We start from the raw sequence: 21,945 nt of genomic DNA on the forward strand, positions 1-21,945 counted from the left end.
TCGTCGGTGTCTATCTCGGAGGCTATAAAAGATGGAAGAGTGGTTTCTTGGCAAAAGATAATCAGGGTCCGAAGGTCTACTCGGTGGAACAAACTCTGCATGCTCGCGGACCACTTTAGTGGTCCGCGCACCCACGCACCCTACTTTATTACCCTCAACTACCCCGTTTTTACAAAAAATGATATGGATGTCGTTTTCAGAGTTTTCCAGGGTGCTGATTTTGATAAAGACATTTATTTTGAAATCCAAGATGGCGGACATGCCTTTTTTAAGAAAAAAATCGATATGGGTGTCGTTTTATGGTGTTTTCGCGGTGAATTTTGCATCTTAATAACTCGATTCGGTTTAATACAATAAAGCTAAACATTACCACGTCACGCGAGCTGCTTTAGCAGCTCGCGCACCGAGCAAAACACTAGTTTACGTATAGCCGTGGACGTCTGTAGGTTGATGATGGTGAGGAAAGTGGTTTGTCATGAACTAAACGCCCAGTGAGACCTCGCCCTAAGTATGTAGCCAGTGAAAGTACCTACCCCTGTTTAAGGGTTGAATAATGTTAAATTGGGTTCATAAATAACTTTCGCTGGAAAGGGTTTGTTAAAAGTACTATGTAGTTCAAGTCGGTGATCCTAGACCCTTTGCGAGAGTGGGGAAATTCATGACCTTTACGAAATATTACACAAAAGAATTTCTAGAAATTTCAAAATTCCTCAACAAGTTTATAGTTGATAGATAGATTTGATAATAGATTTAAAGAATTCGTGAAAATTCACGCTTTATCATCTCAACCCGTCGCCGTCACACTACTAAGTACGGGTTTCTCTCAAAATGAGGAAGGTTTGGCCAAAGTCTACCACGCTGCCCAATCGCGAACTCCCTGACTTTACACACCTTCGAGAACATTATGGAACACTCTCAGGCATGCAGGTTTCCTCACGACGTTTTCCTTCACCGGTAAAAGGCAAGGTGGAGGGTACCAGAGGGCGAGGAAGGTCGCCTACGCGATGGACCGACCAAATTAAGTCCGCTGTGGGCGGTGCCGTGCACGAGTGTACCAGAATGTCGACCAGCAGGGAGAAGTGGCGAATGCTCGTGAGGCGTGTAACATCTGCCCCCCAAAACATCACTTCATGATGACCACGACCGCTCTGCCAAGAGTGTAACGACAAAGAAGAAGAGAAGAAAGCAAGTAATTTTAATGATTGCTTAAACATACATAAGTCCGAAAAGTTAAGGGTAGGTATATACTTCTAATTTTCTTCTTCTCCCGGGATCGAACCCCTGACCTGTCGAATGAGAGGCGGCTACCAGGCTGTCACGGCTTCATTTATGATAACCAGCAATCATAGTATGTGATACTAATTACGTTTAGGCTAAATGTTGCCGAACAAACAGACAGATCAGACAAACTCCAGTGAAGTAACTTCAATGAACAAGTCGTATTTACTCAAAAACTTACACTAAAGACACTGCACTTAGAAAGGTTTTTGTAAGATAAAGTCACCCGACACACAGGGTCTTACTTAGCTCAAAGAAAAGAAAGGAGACGAGTCTGGAAGTTGCAGGAGCAGTTAATTAGAGGAGCGTAATTTAGCGGCGACCTTAATGGCGCACGTGATTTGCATTCACTCACAAGAATACTGCACTAGACAGTAGACTAGCGTTGATACAGCTATTAATATTCCACCCTAGCACAAGGGAAATTTAGCCTTTGATTGCAATCTCACCTGGTGGTAAGTGATAACGCAGTCTAAGATGGACTAACTTGGAAGGGTTAGGCAGTAGACACACCTGTAGGTATAGGTTGTTGTTAAAAGTCATTGGATGCTAGCTGAATGTGAGTGTTTTTTAGGGTTCCATACCTCAAAAGGAAAAACGGAACCCTTATAGGATCACTTCGTTGTCTGTCTGTCTGTCCGTCGTGTCTGTCAAGAAAACTATAGGGTACTTCCCGTTGACCTAGAATCATGAAATTTGGTAGGTGGGTAGGTCTTATAGCACAAGTACAGAAATAAATCTGAAAATCGCGAATTTATGGTTACATCATTTAAAAAAAGTTAAAATGTGTTTCAATTTTCAAAATAAGATAACTATACCAAGTGGGGTATTATATGAAAGGGCTTTACCTGTACATCCTAAAACAGATTTTTATTTATTTTTATGTATAATAGTTTTTGATTTATCGTGCAAAATGTTTGAAAAAAATACCCGAGTACGGAACCCTCAGTGGGCGAGTCTGACTCGCACTTGACCGGTTTTTTTTAATTCAGATACAAGTTAGCCTTTGGCTATGATATCACCTGGTGTTAAGTGGCAATGCAGTCTAAGATCGAAGTGGGCTAACTTGGAAGGGGTATTGTAGTTTTTATTAAACCCATTTGGTTTGTAAACGGCATCGTACTGGAATACTAAATCGCATGGCGGCACAGCTTTGCCTGTAGGGTGGTAAAAAGCCCCGGCCGTAGCCTCCCACCAGACCAGACCAGAGGCAATTTAGAAATTAAAAATTCCCAAATTGCCCTTAGTAGGAATCAAACCCAGGACCTCCCACTTAAAAGACCGACAGCGCTCACCACTGCGCTACAGGGAGGTTATTAAACAAATATTCAACTCTAGCAAAAGGGAAATCATATTGTTAAATATCCAGGGTATTTCCTTGGAAATGGAAGGCTCTGAACAAACGTTACAGCACTTTTCAGCGCCATTCTAGCACCTTGGGACCCCAACATCTATCGAACTAGGTATGTGCTCTACCCATTGCCACTTCAGCTTCACAAGCCGTTGAGGTAGGCACCCGACAGGTCGACATGGCAATCGGGGTAGGGACGCTCCGTACAGCCGCACAGCTCCCGCGCCAACTCGGTGCGTGAAAGCGCGGGTGTGCCAGGCGCCCCCCCGCCTCATACCCTCATACCCCGATTGCTACTCTAGAGAAATGTTAGTGGTGCACAAACATAAACAAACGAACTATTCCTATTACAATTTTATAATAGTAGAGCTGCCCATAAAGCGACTGACATGGCATACTTGCTTCAGAAGTTCAAACCGACGACATTTTAAAATATGCTTTTAAAATGTTAATGTATCCGGGTCGACTCCGTGACACAAAGTTGCAAAAATAACACTTCTACACAAGTTTCCAAGTATTTCCATTATAGGTACTATATCTAGATTTCCAGAGCGTAGTTCATGCAATTATTTTTAACAACTACTTATAGAAGTTATTATATGGTTTGCCATGATTATGAATGATTAGTGATAGTGTAAAGATGTGTTATTTATGTTGCGACCTTCTAGAAGAGCGTCTATTTATTGATGAATCACACTAATATTATAAAGGAGAAAGTTTGTATGTGTGTGTGTGTGTGTAAGTTTGTTACTCCTTCACGCAAAAACTACTGGACGGATTGGGCTGAAATTTAGAATGGAGATAGATTATACCCTGGATTAGCACATAGGCTACTTTTTATCCCGGAAAATCAAAGAGTTCCCACGGGAATTTTAAAAACCTACATCCACGCGAACGAAGTCGCGGGCATCGGCTAGTATTTGATAAAACCTAGTTTAACAGATTTAAAGAAAAAAGAGCTTAAATAAGCGATACGACAATAGTGCAACTGGTGGAAATTGAACCATTTTCCATTCCATTCAGTTTCCATTTCTTGACCGTTGAACTATTCAGGTTACTAAGTTTATACTATGGAGTTTATAAAGGACAAGTAAGGCATGGGTTCCAAACTTTCAGAACAAGGTATGTTCTTAAAGTGCTTAAGCACTTTTTACATCTAGGTTCTGTTTCATGACATGCGATTAAAGTTAGGTTACGGTTATCGTTAAATTTTGATCACCTATGAATAGCCATATGGATTGTAGAAGTTAATATTCATTCCTTTAGATTAAAATTGAAAAGCCCGTTAAAAATAAATAAATATATTTAAAAAATATATTGAATGTTAAATTGTCCAAATTAACAAATGTTGACCTGTTTGGAATCAATCAGTCAATGGAAGCAAAATGTGTTTATTTACGCATTTTGCTTGCTTTGATCGTAAAATTTTAACTTTAACCAATTGTTATTGTCATCATCAAATGAAAGACGCCTAAATACTCCTGGACATAAATTTCTGGTGGAAACTTTTGTGGTTTGAAGTAGTCAGTCCACCTGGTGGTGGGTCTGCTAATGCTGTACGTCCTGTAACAAATGTAAATATAATGTAAACAAGTAGATACCTTACATAGCTATTTAAAGTGAAGACTTAAAACTGCGATACTTGGGTCATATTTGTAGAGCACTATCTCTCTCCTTTCGAGCGTTTTGTATCTTTTGTCTTATTTACAAATTTTATAGGGCATGTATAATATACCGTAACGTAAGTTTAATCACCTGTCATGCAACCGAACCTAAGTAGATATAGCTTAGCACTTACTTAGAACTCAAACCTTCCATCTTATTAAAGCTCCGGACCCTTGCCTTTGCCGGCCTTTCCACCCTCATTGTCAAAGATTACTCAGTTAGCATCCGTGTTTAACTTAATTAGTCTTATTCTAATCAAACGCTTTTGCGTGTCTCTAAGATTCTCTCATTTCCATGCTCAGCACAATTAAGTTAACCGTTTACGACGTACATTGCTTTGTTTGTATCAAGCTGTACTAGCATTGTTGGTGGTAAGCGAGCAGTGTATAGTTTGTGTTCTAAGACATAGCTGCAAACCAGTTATTGAGAAGACAAAGGGCATGCAAGTGGATTTCCTTTGTGCTAATAGGCAAAGAGTCGTGTACGTCTTTAAACTATTAAATACTAAGAAAATGTGTAAATAAAGAATCTTGAGGCTCCTTAACATCACTCATCCGTTGCTGGCCCACTACTGAGTACAAGTTTCCTCACAGAATGTGAAGGTTTTAGGTCAAACAACAACAATTTTCACAGAATGTGTATTTCTATTGCCGCTATAACAAGAAATAATTTAAAAATCAAAATAACCACCATGAAAATTTGAAAGAAATCAAAATTGTACCTCGTACGATGGTACGGAACCCATCGTGTGCTAGTCCAACCCGAACTTGACCGATTTATTTAGTTAGCATCATTACCACCAAATGAGATGGCTGTCACGTAATAATTTGTATTGGAATAAAGAAACGAGACACAACTCCGTGTCGTTTATTTTTACTGTCGGCTGTATCCTTTTTGTTTTTGTAACATCTCCACTGCTAACCCATATTGGCAATAAAGAAATTCGAATTGAATTGAATTATTTTACTCCATTAGATACAGGTGAGCTCGTAGACTAGCAAGGCAGGATCTGTGCACGCTATCGCTGTACGATCTCAGCCTTTGATGTGTTTCCATTGTGCAAGCTTTACGGCCTTTGCGGATGATGGAATGGAGGAATCTCGGGCATTATGTTTTTAAAGATGCAAAAAAGAAAAAGGTAGGATCAATTGGAATATATTTCATCCTTCTTTTAAGTTCTACGAAGATAAGATGAAGTTCCGATAACCATTATAAAATATAAATATCTTACGACTCAACTCAAGTGATCAGTTAAAGTATGCGCGACTAATTTCGAACCCTTCCGGGGTCCTTTTTAGGGTTCCATAACTCCAGTCTCCAGCTATGTTTGTCAAGACCCATCAAGGGAATAAAGCCTACAAATTACTTCCCGTTGACCTACAATCATAAAATTTGGTACTCGTAGCAATGACCCGGATGACACGGAACCCTTCGTGTGCGAGTCTTATTCGCACTTGCCTCGTTTTTTTAAAGGGCCTACTTGCTCGCAGCGCGGCGCGAAGTAGCCTGCGAGCCACACGGTGTACGACATGCAAGGAGGGCTCCTACTAGGTGTCAAAATCATTCTCAAAACATAGAGATATTAGTATATAACTCACAAGTGTAAATTAAAAATCTATAACACCCCCGACCAGTGAAGGTTACAGTAACTAGAAAAGAACCTTCAAACGGCTGAACCGATTTTCTTGGATTATAAGTAAGAACACTCTCGATCAAGCCACCTTTCAAACAAAAAAAAACTAAATTAAAATCGGTTCATTAGTTTAGGAGCTACGATGACATAGATACACAGATACACACGTCAAACTTATAACACCCCTCTCTTGGGTCGGGGGTTAAAAATAATATTTTTAGTGAATTTGTCCAATTTTGCTGCTAGGCACTAATCTCAGATAATATAGAATCAAAATCTAGCCCTTTCATATTCCTATTAAATATGAGGCCATTATTTTTTCCTTGGAATGGAAATAATAGGTACTCGTCGTACATCCCTTCTTTTTCATTTGTAATAAATTATTTCGTACGAAATTTATTTATTCGTAAGCCTAAAGCCCTTTCTTTCATTTCAAGGCTCACCTCTTTATGTAATCGTAGGTACTTACATTTTTGTGCTATAATTTGGTCTCAATCCATTATCCTTATTAGGAACCACTGATATTACCTATATTTGCGTTGAATATTGGTACATGAAAGAAAAAGAATAGTACATTAATTTAAAATAGCGACCATAAAGTTAAATCATGACCATAATTTATGGGAACTCTTAGATTTCCGAGATAAAAAATAGGCTATATCGCTCTCCAGGGTCTTCTAACTATCCATATCCATGGCAAAATAATCACGGCGAGCCACAACTCCGCGGCGTGATTACAGACAACAAACCAACAAACAGACAAACTTTCTCATATACATTTAGTAAATACAGATTGAGAGTCATTTTGTGCCAAAAGTAAAAGGATGAGTGAGTTTGGAATATAACTCTAAAGAGCTGCGAAGTTTAAACATGGTTGCGGTCCGGTCATTCTAAACATCATATTACTTTGATCAAAGCAAATTGTTTAATCTAATAAATAAACATTATGATGATTAATGGCGGATGTGCAATTAGACTGGCTAATTGCAACGGATATTTGTGAAATACATGAGTTCCGATCAATACTACCTATACTACAATAATTACCTACGCATACGTACAAAGCTCATATAAATTGATTCCCGATTTCAGTTAAGTACTATTCTATGAAATGATTTGGGTGTTTGGGAAATTGGTTATTGTGAACATTAATAGGCTATCAATAGATGATTGACCAGCAATGCGCAGGACTTCAATTGCTTTTATACATGGCATAATATTGTATATCAAATCTTTGAAAAGAGCAACCGCCGAGTTTCTTGCTGGTTCTTCTCGGTAGGAAAGGCATTCCGAACCAGTGGTAGATGCTTTTGACGATTCAAAAGAACTTGTAAAAGTCTAATTGAATAAAAATATTTTGAATTTGAATTTGAATTTGATGATGTCGAAGTTTTGACTATCATTTGTGCATATAACAGAAAATAACGAAAAGACAGACAGCATTATTTTTTGTAAGTTTGAAAAAATAATAACTGCATTAAATACGAAAATACTTTGTGGAAATAACATTAGATTTTTTTTAATGTTTAGAACTAAGTGTGTTACAGCAGGGTTTGTCGTTCAATGACACCACAACGGAAGAACGCATCGGCGTGATTTTTTCCATATACCTAATAATATTGTTGAATACCTGGAAAGTGACATGTACTTTTTATCCCGGGAAAACACCCTGCATGGCTATGGATGGCGCGCTATTTTTCATGTTTTCATCCTTCAATTACTCGGCAACGGATCAACTGCAGATCCACGTGATTTTTCACATCCTGTAGATATTAAAGACATTCATTGGAAGTGATAAAAGGGATTTATATCCCATAAAAAGAGTTTAAAAAAAGACTGAAAACAGTTTTTATTTCTTCTTTCTTTCTATCTAAATCAACACAAACAACGTCGCGGGCATCAGCCGCTATAAATATAATTTTATAAATGAGTAGCTTGTTAAACAAGCATTTAATTAATATACCTTACAACCCCTAGTTAAGATGGGTCTCTTCGTCACTCACTCCATACAAACCTAGTTTGGCTCTCATTTGAATACTAACCAATCACACTCAGTGGTATTTTTAGATACATTCTAGTATCTAGGTTTCCAGATTTACGTTAAAATTCAAAATTACGCGGTCTCAAGAGTTTACATTCAAATGTTTCAGCCCGTGTCTTTTTACTAGTTTTTTTAAGGAAATCGTCAAATTACAGACATAGGTAGGTATTTTAGAACGTGATTACTAAACTAATTCGCGTTTCATCATCATCATCATCAGCCTGTGGACGTCCACTGCTGGACATAGGCCTTCCCTAAAGAGCGCCACCACACCCGGTCCTCAGCCTTCCTCATCCAGCCACTTCCCGCCAGTCGCTTGATATCATCGGTCCATCGTTTAAATGGTTGATATTCTAATGGAAACCAATTAACTTCGCTTGTATGGAGCGAGTGACGGAGAGTTCCCCGTTAAATGTGAGGAACATTATGGAACATTAAAAATCTTTTCCAAGCTCCTGCAATTAGCATATCCCTGTCGCCAGCGTCAGCGTCGACTAGCCGAGACAAGTGCAGCAGTGCGCCCCGGAACGCGGTTAGCTGCTAATTAATAGACAAAATGGACTTTCTTTTTGCGGCGGTGAATATTTGCGAGCGAACACAGCGAGTATACTATTCATTTCCTTAGGTACGTTAGGTACTGTAGGTTAGGTTTCATACAACCGCTAGACGTCCACTGCTGGTATTGAACCCCGACCCTTCGAATAATATTTTAACTGCTTTCATAGTGTAGTGGTATAGATAACAAATGCTCCAACATCAATGGTGTTTAGTGTAGTCACTAGTCGCGTCCTCCATCACTCATGTCATTCGCTTCGGACGCGACAATAGATAATACACTTACCTAATACCAACGTTACAAATAACAATATAATAACACTAATATTATAAAGGTGAAAGTTTGTGTGTATGTGTGTATGTTTGTTATTCTTTCACGTAAAAACTACTGGCTGGATTTGCTGAAATTTGAAATGGACTTAGATTACATCCTGGACTGACACATAGGCTACTTTTTATACCGGAAAAGTTCCCACGGGATTTTTAAAAAACCTATATCCACGCGAACGAAAGTGCGGGCATCAGCTAGTAATTTTATAAATGAGTAGCTTAATAAAACAGCTTCTGGTCAAATAGACGGAACATTGTAGAACATTAGAAAACCTTTTTCAAGCATCCGCAATTTGCATAACCCTGTCACTGCTCGCCGGTGTCAGCACTCTAGCCGAGGGAAGTGTCAGCGCTCTAGCGGAGGAAAGTGCAGTTTCGCGCCGCTGTCGTGCGGTTAGCTGCTAATTAATAGACAAAATGGAAGCTCTTTCTTTTTGCGGCGGTGAATGAAATCTGCGAGCAACCGCAGCGAGTGTATCGATTTCCTTACTCTACGTGGAGGTTAGGACCTCCGCAGACTGCATATTTTGAACTAAGAACCTCTCTTCTATTCTCAATCGTTCACTCTTGGCAGAGCATGGCTATAAAGTCGCTCGCTGCGGCTCATGGGCTATTACGTGCACACACAGAGACAGGCGTGTTCGTTGCAGAACGGGTGTATTTCGTCTACCAAGTTCATCCACCGTAGACTCCGAGTCACACCCACAGCTACAGTGTGTGAATTACAATGGATAATAAAGTTGTAACGAGTAGGTAACACTGTGACTTGATGGGGAAAAATCGAAAGTCTTCAGTTTGCGAAGGCTCTTACTCACCGTAGCAGCTTAGCTCGGAATGTGTTTGAAGCTGTTTCATTGTTTCTTTGCATCTTCTTTGTGAAACAGGAACATGTTGCTTTGCTCTTAATTGCTCTTTGCAACGGCATGTTTATTGTGTCTGTGTTTTGTGTTATTTTTTGATGGAGTAGCGAATCAATAGTAAATGTTTTGCTTCGTATTCGCTAATTAATTGCTACTGATTTATTGCTAAAGAAAATATTTTTACTTGAATAACCCATACTAATATAATGCGATACTTAAATATAAAACTGTTTGCCAGCTTTTCACGACCCATCCGTTTAACTGATTTGTACAGAGATACCTCACATCACAGGAGACGGACATAAACTACTTTTCATCCTTAAGAATCAAAGAGTTTCCTCAGGATTTTTAAAAAGCTAAGCCCATGAGGACAATGTTGTGGGCATGATGCCCACCACTTTGTCCTCACTAAATCATCACCGATCAGTCGATAGTCATAGCTAAAGTACACAACACCCAGTTTTAATCGCTTAACGATATACTGTTGCAATTAATATTAATATTATTATTTAGTGCTAAATAGATTTGAGACAATGTATTTCAATGTATTCAAGAAATTGAACCTAGAACCATACGGAAGCCATTGTACTGGTATATCTGTACACCGGAGGGCGTCAAACTACGTATTTCTTCATAAGAACACGTAATATTATTAGACAAGTTTCCCCTGTCCCTGTAGCTATAACATTTAACAACTAATTTCATCTGTCCATGTACCTAATTTGGTCGTGAAGATTTGTAGTGTGTAAATAGCGCCCGGAGGTATTAAAGAAGTGAGGGGACTGCGTGTGTTTAGGATGTAAGGCCGATTTATACAGAATCATGCTGTACCTACCACTAACTACACATGAATAGGCATCTTCTAGGTATAAACGCGTCCCATCTTAGGTCACATCATCACTTTCCATCAGGTGTGATTGTGGTCAAGCGCTTGCCTATAATGATTTAAAGATAAAAGAACAGAAACTTTATGCTAGACTAGCGTATGCCAGCCATCGTCCACGTGAACTATACAAAGAAACTCGTATTTTACCCCCTTAGGGGTTGAATTTCAAATATCCTTTCTTAGCGATCATCCGCTGACAAAGGATTTTTGAAATTCAACCTAAGTGGGTAAAATAGTGGTTTCTTTGTGTAGTCTACGTAGACGAAGTCGCAGGCATACGCTAGTAATATAAGCGCGAGTTGTAGAGTGTTAAATAAAAACGTGGTAGATGCATTCAACAATTGAAAAGTACTTATAAAATTTTAATTGAATAAAAAATATTCAGAATTTTCGATTTAATTTAGAAAATAATCTGATGGACTGAGCACAAGTCTCCGCTCCGCTTCAATCGAGACCCACTCTTCTATTATGTCCTCACTACGCTCACTCGCCGCTTCTGTATGAACCGCGCGCTAAGCAACGGCTGGCGAGGGTCCGTGGTGTGTTTAGGACGGTTTTGAGACGTGAATAATGGCACCTTCATTGCAGTCCGGGGTACTGTCGCTTCGGCGCTACGTCACTCACGGGGACAGCTCCGGGGGGGAGGGGGAGGGATCACTTGTGGGAACCCTAGCTTTAGGTCATTTTGCCCATTTTCTGTTTACAAAAACATCAACGCACGCGTGTGGACGACATACGTCATCTGGAGATAAATTACTATTTAAAATTTTCCGACAAAAATCTTTTGCTAAGCTTACTAGGATAGTGTTTCAATTTTCAAAGTAAGACAACTATACCAAATGGGCTATATGAAAATGCTTTACCTACCTGTATATTCTAAAATAGATTTTTATTTATATTTATGCATAATACCCGAATATGGAACAACCCTCAGTGCGTGAGTACGACTCACACTTGGCCGGTTTTTTTATATTATTTTGATTTGAAGTTCGATGACCGGACCAGGCTAGTGTAAAATCAAAAACTGAGACCGAAGTTTATTTTTTATTTTTTTTCTTCTTCTTATTTTGTATAATGGCTTTTAGTAGTGCCACACCAGCACAATGCACTTTTTATTTTTTTATAAGTAAAACATACAGCTTAGTTAAATATACAAGAAACTAGCACAAATAAGCTACCTATTATATAAGCCAATTAAGTTTCCACCGTTTAGTTAGCTAATGCAAAGAATTTTAAGTGGGAGTTCATTACAAATTACTAATAACAAAAATACAATAAAAGACAAGTTACGGTACAAAGAGTTAAGAAAGAGTTAAAGAGTACAGAAAATTACGAAACACTTAGGAAGACAAGTGTAAATTAAAAATTTATAACACCCTCGACTAGTGAACGTTACAGTAACTAGAAAAGAGCCGATAACTTTCAAACGGCTGAACAGATTTTCTTGGATTACTTGGATTATAGCTAAGAACACTCTCGATCAAGCCACCTTTCAAACAAAAAAAACTAAATAATTAGTTTAGGAGATGTGACGCCACAGACAGATACACAGATATACAGATACACAGATACACACATCAAACTTATAACACCCCTCTTTTTGGGTCGGGGGCTAAAAATGACTGACATTTTGGTCGCCATGTGAATGTGCCCTATGTCCCTTATCTTACTTTTCAATTAGCTCGTTTCCCTGAACAGGGTCTAGTCGCTACTCACCGCATCTCACGTCACTCGACGCGCTAGGTCAGCGCTGGCCCTTACTCTATCGTATACGAATAAAACTAAAACTCCACGTACAGACCGCAAAGTCACATTTGAATCCGAGTCGTGTATTTTCACGGAATATTCTAGAAATGGTCGACGAATCACGAATCGTATGCTGTTTCAAACAGTAATTATTTTCCACCGTACACGAGTACTTCGCTTCCACCTAACTTTCACAATAATACCATTTCGCAATATTCCTGATGTATTAGAAATACTTCAATATACTTAGATCTATGCATTTTGAATAGTTTTAAAACATAATCGAATGGGAGTCTTTGTTATTTTGCATAGTTATTATGATAAGTGACGCATTCTACAATTTAACCAAATATTTAAATTTAAATATTTGCGTAATAATTTTCCTGAGTGTCCACTGTTATAAAAGTTGCAGAAATTGGCGTTCTGCAAGTGTTTACTCAGTGCAAGTGACGTGCGAGAGACTCAGTAGACTCATTTTAACCACCTACCCAAAAAGAGGGGTGTTATAAGTGTGTATCTGTGTATCTGTCTGTGGCAGCATAGCTCCTAAACTAATGAACCGATTTTAATTTAGTTTTTTTGTTTGAAAGGTGGCTTGATCGAGAGTGTTCTTATAATCCAAGAAAATCGGTTCAGCCGTTTGAAAGTTATCAGCTCTTTTCTAGTTAGTGTAACCTTCACGTGTTATAAATTTTTAATTTACACTTGTTGCAAACAGTAATTTTTATTCGCAGATCTAAACACTTTGGCGGTTGACTTAGAGGCCCAGCGCAAACAGACGGAGGTAATCGAGACTTTTTATATTTTTATATTTAACTAAATCAGCTTTGAAATACCGTTGAAATTGGTACTGTGAAAACAAAACAGCGAGTGTATGTGTGAAAACTTGGGTGCACTGGGCTTGCCAAGTTACTGCTAGCAGCGGCCCACCATTACGTAGGCCGACGCGCCTTGTATATTTTGAAAGAATAGTAACTGATGGTCGATGACTATCAGATCAGAGCACTGTCAGTCGAGGACCAAACCCAATACAACACTTACAGCACCAAAAATGTTGTCCTTCACTCTTTTAAAAGGTTGATCACCTTATAAATGTCACATTGGTACAGGTTGGATAAGGTCAGGCTTCACCCAACTTAGGTTTTGTTTCAATAACAATGGCTGCGCAAATACGACTGTCAACTCTACTTGTTGCAGCCGTCTTCGCACTACGCAAACTCACTGCGACCACCGACGCGACGGTTAGTCCACACTCACTAACCAAAAATGCACCTGTTCCAAGTAATCAACTCTTTTCTTATTAGGAATTTATGAATGCACCTGCTATGTATATAAAAATCTATAAAATAGGATTTTTTGTAACTTTTCGTTTTCAGAGTTCCAAACCCGAAGGGTGCCAACGAGATGGTGGAGGCTTCGATGTCCGTGCGTTCGTCCTTTCGTCTGTTCGTCCGTCTGTCGACCAGCTATATCTCATGTACTGTAATAGTTAAAAAGCTGAAATTTTCACAGAATGTGTATTGCAGCTATAATAGCAAATAATTAGAATTTCAAAATGCAAATTTAATTTTTATTTAATTTTGTTATATGTAGTTTAATTAGTAAGTGTTATTTCTTGTACGATGGTACGGAAGCCTTCGTTCCTCCGGGTTTCCTTCCTTTTTCATTTTAGATTACCACTCTGAATATAAATATTAAATCAAAATAAAGCCTTACGTGGACGAAACCCCTTATCTCCAGTGCGCTCCAGTCTTCTAACCGCTTTGAACCGGTTAATTCAAGTTCGGAGCCTCTTAGTAATTGGTTCAGAGTTTGCTCGCTCATTGAGAGTCAAACTGAATGAATGAGCACAAATGTTCTTCTAAAGGCCTATTAATATTTGTACAAAGGACGTTTTGTATAATTGGGTTGATGTTTGGCTTCAGTACTAGCTGACCCATCTGGCTTCGCTTTGGTGAAATTAAAAAATCCTTGCTTAGTGGGGGTCTACGTTTTCATAGAGAGAATCTTGAAGCAAATTGTTAAGTTCTTGGACTCAATAATTTAAGCAGTACGCACGTGGATATGTCAGTTAGTCAGTCTGATTCTCTGAACAATATGACAGCCGAGTGCGTAGAGCATAGACATGTACCAACTACCACAGCATGTACTACGTACTAGACAGCGGGCATCTTGAAAAATGACGGTTTTTCGGACGGACGGATTTCTTAGTGAGTCTACCTACTACTACGTGATAAAAGAAACTTTAATTTTCTATTCTTCCCATGGTTCAGGCTGTATGTTGTTAGATCATTCAGTGAGACAATCAGTCAATTAGTCAGGACAAGTCTTTTATATATACGGTCGGCCTCAGAATTCGAGTAGCAATTCCGCAAAACTATTGCATCAAAAACTTGACAGGTTTTGACTTATGACCTTTTTCTATCACACACCTAACGCATAATCGTACCACGCGAATATGAATCATTAAGGTGCTAAACGACTTATGGCCGTTGACTGTACAGATAATTAGATGAGTACGCTCCACGTATTTCATTTAACACATCTTAAAACCCTCCCTAATTAGGTAAGACAACTCTTTACACGCGACCGTGCAAACATTTGGTAAGGAAAGGATCCACAACAATGCTTCGTCGTGGCGGATGAGTTATTCATTCGCAATTACAATCAAAATTTGCCGTCTGCTGTGAAAGGGCGACGTCTTCCGGCAGCCATTGTGCTCGTGACGGGAACATCGGCGGGTACTGATAACGACCCATTATGTAATAATAAATTAGCCCCGCATTGATTCATTGATTGCTTTTGTAAAAGGAAAGTTGCCTTTCGTGCAATGCACACCGGCAGAGTGTAGTGAAGTTGAGGTGTGTGGAGTGGACTAACTCGTCAATGCAAAGACATTCGGCGGCCAGGAGAGCCGAGCGATACTAAGTGTCTGGCAATGCATGATGTGATTTCTAATGTTATTCCGGAGAAAATACATAAAAATTAGACTTTATACTTAGACGTAAGATTTTTTACACCTTTATTACCTGTTATCTCCCAAAGGCATCATGATCCAAACTTCATACGCAGAGAAACTTTCAGCTTTTATAAAATAACGAAGGTCTGGCACGCACTGGCATTTAGTCCAGTGCCTATATTCCCTTTTTGACGGCCTTGTCGTGTTGGACCCACCACGTCATAATTATGTGATACCTTTCAAATGGTAAAGTTGCCATCTGATTTTGATAAAGCCTTTGTCGGTATTGGCCCGTCAATTAAATACGCATTACAATATAAACTATAACTTGGGCGTTCATTGTATTATCGCCTTTGTAACGTAACTGACTTGTTCAATGATTCAATAATTTAAATACGTCCATTGTTGGTTTTATTGTCAAAGGCGAGGTAATGTTACCAATTTAATCAGACAATGAGAATAAAGGGTCTATTTATTCATTTGTTAAGAAGTAAAATCGATATTAAGGGCTCCTTCATATTACAATTAGAAGATGAGAAATATAAGTTCTAGTCTTCATCATATTAATATAAGAACTCCTAAAAATACATCACTTAGTGTAATTAATAATATCGTTGTCTAAATAAAAAGGGGTAAAAAAATTCAATAGCATACACACATAATATTCACCAAGCTACTACTCATATAAAATTGTACTAAAGTGCAAGCAAGGGTTTTTATCGTATATTAAAAAATACAATGATTAAGTTAGTACTTTCATTTGATACCAAAATCCATGGAAACAAAAGTTCTAATCTAATGCCTGATTCCCACGGCGCGTGGTTCTGCGAATTATCACGCATAGCCGACGACCAACGGCCAGCCACGCAACGCACCATGGAAAACAGGTATTCTGGCAATATCACGCAATATGGGAACATATTGCGTGATATTGAAGACGCACACGGACCAGTTCACACCGCGACGCACCGTGGATCGTGATAATCTGCACAATCACGCACCGTGGGAATCAGGCATAAGGCTCCACGCGAGTCAATAATACTTATACATTAATTATTCACGTACATATATTTTGTTTGTCAGATGTTACACTGCGCTTAATGAAACAAAAGAGGATCCCAAAATATTCGGCTAACAAATTGACCGATAAAGAAAAAGTTGCGAGAAGCGTGATTTCCTCGGAGCTTGGCGGAGTTGAGAACTTTCTATTGTCGGCGGATTGTTTTTTAAAGTATTCTGTCCAATGAGGGTTGCAGGGGGATGATCTGAGCCAACGGGGAGGTCTTCATCCCTGCGGTAACTTTTGTTTATCTAGATTGGTTTTGTGTGCCTGATTAATTCACTTGAAATAATATTTCTCGTGGCAACGTAATTCCCCTTTATCGACGTGATTTTTCACGGATATAATTTATGTACGTAGTTGAAAACCTGGGGAATGACATAGAGAATCCACGGAATTTCTAAAAACCTAAATCAGCGTGAACCTAGGCTCTACTGATTTAAAAAAAATATTTAAAAAAAATTGGCAGACAGTGGTCACTGCTACAGTGAAAAATTTAAAACAATAATAAGTTCCATAATAATAACAGTGATTTTATTTTTGAATGTTCAACTTAATTCTAGGAAAATAAATAAAATTTAATAATTTTCAAATTAAAACCGTTAATATCACTAGTTTAGTTTTTACATCTATCGGTATTCAACATTAGCACGTTAGTTACGTAAATTTTATGTATTTTTACGTCCCTACCTAAAAATCGCCCAAACGCGTCTAAAGAAGTTTTCATCGCCGCGCCGGCCACACAGGCCGCGTATGCGTCGCGTAAGCGTAGACGTAGCGCGTAGCATTGCGCTGTATTGTACTGTATGAGACATGGCATACCGCTTGCGTGGCGTGAACGTTCGCGTAGACGTAATGCGTGCAGTTATATCTACGAATTCGGCGTGTCACGTGTACGTGCTTAGTGTGTATCGGCTTTACTCCAATAATAACAGTTGAATCATTAAAATCATCGCAAATAAATGTGAAGGCGCTATAAGCTTAAAACTGTAGAGGAAATAATAAAGAGCGCGTAGCTCGTCGCCCAGCTGCGTAGGCATTGCAGCGATATTGAATTATCGTGGACGCAATGACCGCGGACGTGCCGGCGCGCGACAATAAAGCCTCGATTTATTAACTCCACTCCGACGCCGCGGCACGGCGGCAGGTCGGTGCTTGTTTTTTTAACCTAAAACGCGGGATCTCCTTATAAAAACTTTTTATTAGATTGCCTTATTCGTATGGTGTCCTTCCGACTACGTAACTGATTTTTCAGCTAAGTAACTACCTCTAATTGAAATGAAACTTTGCAAATACCTGTGGTTTGGATGACTATACGATTATGTTTCACTGATCACTTCATAAGGCTAAGTGATCTGTGTTATGGTACCAATGAGCATGTTTAATGTTGGAGTTGCAACGTGGACATTACAACTCACTGATGGTATATTGCAGGAAAATCTATGGATTCATCTGCTCTGTTTTTCTGAGTATTTTGCAAAAAGCACACTGACGACACCGACGAATGGTGGAGATTAAAGCCGGCATTGTAGTTTATTTAAAGCATAATATGCTAAATGTTTTGTTTTCATTAATGAGTTTTGATCCTTTTAAGCTGCTAACTGCATTAAAAAAAACTTAGACTTCAGAAAAGTAAAAAAAGAGTAATTTTGTTTTCAAACTGCTCAGTGAAAACTTTTTTTTTTACTACCTCACACGCTCGTCACGAAGACAGCAAAACTTTATGTATGTACCGATGCTTTCAGTTTGATTGTATGAAACTGCCATTGTCTCCCCGATCAACGTTGTAAAACGTAATCGCAACGTAATTTTAATCGCTTGTCATTCAGGATGTAAATAAAGAATTTATAATTTAAATCCAGTTACATTTATCTTTTAAAGTTTAATTTTTCTTATACTTTCCTTTAAAATTATCGGTACGCAATTTTTCGGCGAGTGAATTAATAGGTATCGCTCGAGTGACGAATGAAGATGATTGTTGCCACTAGTGCCGAAAGTCATTAGGGTCTAACACCCGACCCTACGAAAACTTGTTAAGACTCTGAATACTTGTGAGGCATTAATTGCAAACTAGATTACTCTCGGCCCTTCGACTTCCGTAACGGCCGGCCCGAGTCACACATCGCGCCCACTCGGGGTGAAGTTGTCCATAAATATGTCCTGTACTCAACTTGCCACCCTGAGTGAAGGGTGCGTAAACCTAGTGGGGATGGGGATTAGTTATTTATAAGTTGCATTTATTGACATGCAGTTCTTTACCATGATGCTGTGACTCAGTTACTACTAATTTATGACTATTCAAAAGTCTTTTGTAAAAGTTTTTGTGACTCCAAAAAACTTTGCTTGTAGAGGTTGAAATCACTACCCATATTATGAATGCGAAAGTGTGTTAGTTTGTTAGTTTGCCCAAACAACAGCCCAATGCTGTTGATTTGTCTTTCAATCACGCTGTTACGGAGCAACGGATCAGCGAGATATTTTGCATATATTTGGTTAGAGACTTGTAGAGCAAGTACGAGTAACATAAGCTAGTTTAATCCCAAAAAATCAGAGTTCTTTGCTCTCTGCTTCTGCTTCTAATCCATATCAGAGATCAGGTAACTGACATAATAGCAATCAGACCAGGTTCAGCTGATCGCTGAATCTAAACGCATAATATTTTTTTGCAAATTTTCTTTGTTACGTAAAAAGGATTTTCAGACATTTCTATGTCATATTATTTAATAAAAACAAAATTGATTTGGATGAAATCATACGAAAAAAAGTTTGATTGATTTAAGTCTAGCTAAATTCTGTAAGAATTCTACTGATCTAAGCGAAGGTTTGATATAAATGTAGGTGATTTTGCTCGAATTTGAGGTTTAGATATTTGCGGAAGGATCGTTTCGCTGTTTACCCTTCGGGCGGAATTCAGGATCTGGAATTGACCGATTTCGCCGATTTCGGAAACGTACAACGTAACCTGCGATTTCCGCGGGCCCGCGGTCACACACGGAGCGATTCCGGAACTCGGGTCGGGAGAAAATTGAATTTCAATGTCACGACGGTGCAGATGTAAAAATGATTCTCGTCGGGACGATCGTTGGGCGGCGCGCGCAGGGCGGGCGGCGGCGGCGGCGGCGGGCGGCCGTGCGCGCGCCGCCCGCCGCCCGCCAGTGTCCCGGCCGCGCCGCGCACCACGCACGTCCCGGCCTCGACGCCTGCGAGTGACGCAGTGAGCGCTGTATGAGGGAAGCGGAGAGCGCCGCGCGCGAAACCGCTCGCCGACGGCGCAAACCGCTCGTCGACGCTCCAAGTTTAAGGTTTCAGTGCCGCGGTTGACCCTGGTGTGACTCGCGAGTTCCTGCTTCCGTGGTTACGTAAGGACAGTGCTGAGAGATTGATCTCTGGTTAAGTATCTGTGTCAGTGAAGTAAAGTAAGCGGACTCGCGGCTGGGCCGGAGAGCAAAGCCTCCGCGACAGAGACAACATCGCGGCGGTAAAGTTTCGCTCACCCGATCTTACTTAGTTGACAGTACGGAGGTACGTTGTTTGGACATTATTTCAGTATTGTTATTGTGTTTAGGAAATAATTGGTTTAAGTAGTAAGTTCGCTTGTGGGCTTTCAGGCTATGGCAAAAATGACAAAAGTTTACGAAACGGACTCTATATGAATTAGTGTGACTTTTGTATCATAACTCATTATTTCTGACTCATTATTAACAAAATAAGAATATAATATGTATGCAGTAACGTTTTACCAGAACTTTAAAAAAGTATGCATAAAGTTTAGACTTAGCTCTGTCAAAAAAAAATAAAAAACTAAAACTCACGCGAACTAGTTAAAACAAATTGCGTTCAAACCTAAACAAGCATTATTGTATATTAATATTGATTTATAGTATTTGAAAAACGGATTAATTTATTATTTTTTTGGAAGACAAAGCTAAGTTTTAGAAAAACCCTTATTTACTAAAAAATATAAATCTTCTGTCCATTTACGTCCACTTATTTTATCATAAATAATCTTTTACAGGACAGTTAATAACTTTAAGGATATCGTTTTTATAGAATTTATCATAAAATAAAACTGCAATAACTGGGAGTTTTCGTAAAATAAAACTGCAATAACCCCGACTTTCGCAACATAAATCTACACAACCCATTGCCGCTTCCTGTTACGTTAGAGATGCATTTTATTTGAGAACGTGGTAAGCCGTCGGCGGCTGTAAAACTTTATAACCTTTTTAGCGAATCTCAAATCGGTATGCTACTTGAATGATTTTCCTTCAGCGTAACGGATTCTATAGTATTTAGGAGGAGTTTATTCGTAGTGCGCACCAAACAAACGTAATTTGACTCTCATTTGTACGTAAACCAATCAAAATCAATGACCTATTTTTGTTAAACTTTCTAGGAGCTTTCCTTTAAAACGTTTTCTTTTAACGCTACAGGGATGCAAGGATTTACATAATATAAATTTTTGAACCAGTGTAAATTTAAACTTAGACATTTCTACGGAAATCTGGATCACTAAAAACACAGATAAATATATTTATTTTAAAACGTGTCTATAAAATCGTTAATCTGCTTATTCTGTACCGAGTTGACAAGCTCCGAGTTTCACACAGCAACTGCATGGCGTTGGATAATTGTCATCAGTTTAGGATCACACTATAATTTAAAAAAAGGGTAAAGTGTGTATGTATGTATGTATGGTCGTTACTCTTTCACGCAAAAACTGCTGAACAGATTCGGCTGGAACTCGGAATGGAGATAGATTATACCCTGGATTAACACATAGCCTACTTTTTATCCCGGAAAATCATAGAGTTCCCACAGGATTTCAAAAGACCTTTTAGAAATCCACGCGGTAAAGTCCTCAGCTAGTACGTAATAAATAGCTCGGGAAGCTAATCTTACTTTTCAAGTAAACGTTAAGAGCTGTGCGTGAGTGTGTCATTATTATGGTGACTAATTACAGCAAAATGTCATAGAATTAACACATGCATTACAATTTTGCCAGATTTACTGAAAATGACGTGAAAAGTTTGACGCTAATATATAAGCAGCTTTCGCTGTATGGTAAACTACGATTTTTAACCTTTGATCTTATAATATTGAATACTTCAGGTAAATCAAATATTACAACTACTTACTTCTAAGTTATTTTGGAATTTTCACACTCCTAATTAGCTTTTTATGCCCAAAGTTGCAGTAGTGTTTTAATATACATCTTCCAATTAAATATTTTTACTGTTATACTGAGCTATAAACCTAATAACACGATAAATCGATATCAAGCTTAGTTTATCAAACAGGGCAGCAATCACCCTTCTACGTTTGTGTGGAGAAGGCACCGGCTTGCACGCGCTATTGAAGAGATGCATTTCATCTCAAGATTTGCTAAGCCAGCGCGTAAAACTTTATAGCCTCCCGCCGATCTGAACCTCTGGCCGGAAGACGCGCTAGTGCTCTGATAACAGCCTGAATAAAACATTACATCCGAGCCAAACCTACTCTATTTGATTAACGTCGTAATCGTTAAGCTTTCCAAGTAAAAAGATCTGCGCTAAAGGCTGCCGCAAACATACCAAATCCA

General features: G+C 38.9%; 1 protein-coding gene and 1 long non-coding RNA gene across 2 annotated transcripts in view; one reads left to right on the forward strand and one right to left on the reverse strand.

Moving 5' to 3' along the window:
- Positions 1 to 7,920: 7,920 nt before the first annotated feature.
- On the reverse strand, positions 7,921 to 20,737 carry LOC123874209. The gene is made up of 3 exons (XR_006797856.1): positions 20,722 to 20,737; positions 10,675 to 10,679; positions 7,921 to 7,964 (listed from the first exon to the last, which is right to left on the reverse strand). It is a non-coding gene; the product is annotated as an uncharacterized LOC123874209 (long non-coding RNA).
- LOC123874205 (hemicentin-2-like) overlaps positions 19,533 to 21,945 on the forward strand; it is a 141,694-nt gene continuing 139,281 nt past the window's right edge. Inside the window, exon 1 of the mRNA XM_045919450.1 lies at positions 19,533 to 19,886. The gene's annotated coding sequence lies outside the window, so the exon portion shown is untranslated. The remainder of the gene's footprint in view (positions 19,887 to 21,945) is intronic.

Source organism: Maniola jurtina, chromosome 18 (genome assembly GCF_905333055.1).
Source record: "Maniola jurtina chromosome 18, ilManJurt1.1, whole genome shotgun sequence".
In the NCBI taxonomy this organism is placed as follows: domain Eukaryota; kingdom Metazoa; phylum Arthropoda; class Insecta; order Lepidoptera; family Nymphalidae; genus Maniola; species Maniola jurtina.